Source organism: Chelonoidis abingdonii, chromosome 21 (genome assembly GCF_003597395.2).
Source record: "Chelonoidis abingdonii isolate Lonesome George chromosome 21, CheloAbing_2.0, whole genome shotgun sequence".
Classification (NCBI taxonomy): domain Eukaryota; kingdom Metazoa; phylum Chordata; order Testudines; family Testudinidae; genus Chelonoidis; species Chelonoidis abingdonii.
The window spans coordinates 15,077,338-15,081,340 of NC_133789.1; positions in this window are offsets into that span (position 1 = coordinate 15,077,338).

Below are 4,003 nucleotides of genomic sequence, written 5' to 3' on the forward strand. Positions count from 1 at the left end.
CCTCTGTCCGCCTGTCTGTCCCCCTGCGCACCCCTCTGTCCGCCTGTCTGTCCCCGTTCACGCGCCATAGTCTGTCTGTCCCCCTATGCACCCTTCTGTCCGTCCATCCCCGTTCGCCCCCTCTGTCCGCCTGTCTGTCCCTCTGCGCACCCCTCTGTCTGCCTGTCTGTGCCCTGCGCACCCCTCTGTCTGCCTATCTGTCTCCCTGCACACACCCCTGTCTGTCCCCCTCTGTCTGTCTGTCAGCCGCTACACATCTGTCCCTGTCCATCCCCAGGCGATCCTACATGGTAAAGCCCTGTGAGGTTGGAGCTGGCTTTTGAGGGGCCATGTGCCGACTGGCCCAAGAGCCAGGTGCTCCCAAGTCCTGAGGGGCTTAGAGCCGGTTTCCTAGCAGCAGCTCCATTAAAGCCCCAGGATCCTTCTCCGGGAGGACACAAGTGGCTGTGGCTGGAACGGGGAAGAGGCTGGGGCTGGGGGGCCCAAGCTGGGGAATTGGCTCCTTCCCCATTTGCAGCCTGGGGGCAGGATCATCACCCGCCATCTGTGCTGTGCTGCAGAGGTCGACGTGGGTCCCGGCTGGTGGAGCTGCGCCAGCGAGGAGGGCTGCTGGTGGGGATGGTGTAGAGTGCGCTGTGCCCAGCGTCCCTCTTCCTGGCAGCGTTAGCCTGGAGGCCTTGGTGATGGGGCAGCAAAGGGAGTGTCAGGCCTGGCAGAGCTCAGCGCCTTGCCAAGCTGAGCAGGGCCAGGGTCCAGAGCCCCGCAGGGGACGCGACCCCCTGCCCCTGAAGTGGGGTTGGGCTTTAGGGAGTCTATCCCAATGCTGGGGGGAGGGGAGGGGCCCCATGTGATTGGCAGAGGGGTCACCATCCCAGATCATGGCACATGCTGACCCTGCAGGGCTGGTGCCTGGTGCTGGAGGATGGAGGCCCCCACCCAACTTGGAAATGCCCCTGCTGAGCCAGGCAGAGCATCTGTAGGGCAAGTGTCCCTGCACTTCTGTCCTGCAACCCCACTTCCATGCTCCTGCCAGCCACCAGGCTCCGCTCAGCAGCACAGCAGGGCCTCTGGAGGCGAAGGAGAGGGTGGTGGGCACCAGTGGAGACACGTTGACTGGGCTACGATTGCCCACCCAGTCTATGGGGTTTGGAATGCCCTATTCTCTCACCACAGTGCCCACAGGCACAGCTCCCCACAGCCCTGGCACCCTGTGGCAGTGCTGCGGGGGAGGACGTTGGGCAGGGTGGCATATTCCTGCCCGTGAGGAACTTATCATGGGTACCAGGGCCTCCAAGGATTCACTGAGCAGGGTGGGAGAGCCAGTGTCTGGGGTGCTGGTAGGGGTCAGGGGTGTGAGAGGCAGTGCCGCGATGAGGGGGTGAGCCCAGCAGGGGGGTCTGTGGGGAGCTGCATCTCCAGCTGACATGGGGTCTCCCTAATTTGACTCTGTGTTTGGGGGGGTAGGGCTGAGGTTTGAGTCTTCCCTGCTCTTAGTTGCCCCATCTGTACTTCGGCATCCACTGGCTTGAGGCTCCCTGCAGCTGTCCCCCTTCCCTGCACCCCCTTCCTCTCAGCCATCCCCGGGATGTCCTGCCCCCTTTGGTACGGGCTCCCCTGTACCCCCCCATGACCAGCACCATCCCTGCCTACTTTCCCGCCTGCAGGGCTCAGAGGAGCCCGCGTGCCCCTGGGAGTGGAGCCGAGGTTGGGGTTCTCCTGCAGAGCTAGCCCAGACTGGGCCTTGCCCAGGGCGTGGGCCTGCGAGCACGGGGAGTTGGGTGCCCTTGGTAGCAGGGCAGAGAGGCTGTGACCTGGCAGGGCAGGGATGGAGGCTGGGGCCCCGCTGCTGGCTGCCCAGGCATCGGCTCAATGTGCTGCACCGAGGCAGGAAGGCCTGGGAACAGCCCCGCTAAGCATGTGGCTGGGGCAGTGCTAGTGGGTATCCTGGGCACAGCCCTGCCCTGGGCTGGAGCAGGGGACCCTGGGTTCCTGTGCTGGCTTGTGGGGGGGCTCTGTTGAGCAGTTGGGAGTAAGGACTCCTGGGTTCCAGGCTTCGCTCACTCCTTGCGCCTCATTCTCCCCATCTGTCAATAGCTCCCCTCCTGCTCTGGCGGTTGATGTGGAGCTGAGGGTTTGCCAAGCGCTTTGTGTTCCTCCTGTGGGGGCCACTGGGCCTGGCAGCGGGGGCAGATTCTGTGCTTGGCATCCTTGGGCTGGGAATGTACCTGTGGGAGTGGGTTGGGGCTAGTTCCCCCTTTGGGGATGGGCCTTGGCATCGCAGGCCTGGCATGATCTTCTGCAGGCACCTGGGAGGAGGGTATTGCCTGGATGCCTGAGTCCCTTTGTTCTGACACTGAGTTTGGTTGGGCTGGGGCCCAGGCTGAGCTGTGGGTATGAATCCAGCCCCGGGATTGGGAGAGGGGGGAATTAAATCCCCCCAGCTGGTGGAAGGGGAGACCCACCACTCCCTCTGGCCCACACCGACAGCTTTCCCTGCAGCCTGCGTCTGCCTCCCCCCCCCCCCCCCCCCCCCCCCCCGTGCACTCAGCCTCTCTGCTGCCAGGACCAGGTTAGGGCTTTTGATCGGTGCTGGTAGCACCCTGGAGGCAGCAAGGGGGGGCTGCAGCAAGGGGGGGCTGCAGCAAGGGAAGTGCCACATGGGGGAAGCTGCTGTATTTGGGGGTGACACAGGCCTGTGAAGGGACGGGAGAGATGTGGATGGGTGGGAATAGAGCTCCTATCTTGTCCTCCCCCTTCTCTGCCCTTTCCCCCACAGGAACTCACCTTCCCCTTCTCTGCCTTCTCCTCCCCTGGGTACCCCCCCTTCTCTGCCCTCTCCCCTCCCAGGAACCCACCTCCCTCTCCTCTGCTCCCTCCTCCCTTGGGTACCCACCTCCCTCTCCTCTGCTCCCTCCTCCCTTGGGTACCCACCTCCCTCTTCTCTGCCCCCTTCCTCCCCCGGAACCCACCTTCCTCTTCTCTGCCCTCTCCCACCCCGGGAACCCACCTCCCCCTTCTCTGCCATCGGAACAGCGCCAAAGGGCCGTGTGGGCAAAACATATCGCTCCAGACTAAGCTGAAATTTTATGAGGGATGTTACTTGTAATCTGTGATCGTGTGCGGGAATTAGCCTAAATCTTGGTGTTGCGTGCACAAATTTTTCATTTTCTAGGCTCACCCCAATACATATGATCCTTTTGATATTTTAGGGCCAAGGGTTTTAAATATGTTTGTGGGGGGCCCACCCGTCGGATGGATTTAGATGGGCTGGGATCTGAGTTCCACAGAGAATCTTTCTGGGCTGCTGGGAGTCTGCCCACATGCTCAGGTAGCTGATTGCCAACGAAGGAAGGTGCTTCAAGGCGAGAGCAGAGGCCCTGAGCAGTTCCCGCTAGAGCAGGCTCACACGCATGCACCTGCACCCTCACTCATAACCACACCAATGAGGCATCAGGTAACCAGACATAGTATGGAAGAGAGAGGCGTGAATCCTAAGCAGGGCAGACGTACAGTGATACTAGCCTCTGACCTAAACTATAACTATAAATCAACGCATCTTCCCAAAGCGCAGTCCCGAGCATCCAGAACTCCACCATAGAGACTGCCTTACCAGCCTTCAACCCTACCGCTGCGACAGGCCCTCACACCAACTGCCACCGCCCACAACACCTCCATCCCAGATGCCAGGAAATTTCTGGCCGCAAGACGATCAAACTGCCCACACAATCATCTTCGGTTGCCACGCTGAGGGAATGAAAAGGGCCACGGACACATAAGAAATTCACAGCCGATAGCACACATGCTGTTGTCATGCATGGCACCACGAGGTCTATTGTCTTGGCCCTCAAGCATGACTATGAGACAGTTCGGAATACGGCAAACTTCGTGGCCCCAGGCGACCTAACCACGTGGACCCGCCCACATACCTGGATCGATACATGACCCCTGGCAGGGCTATAGTGCCAGCTCTTGATCCCTGGACACATACCATCCTCACACGTGT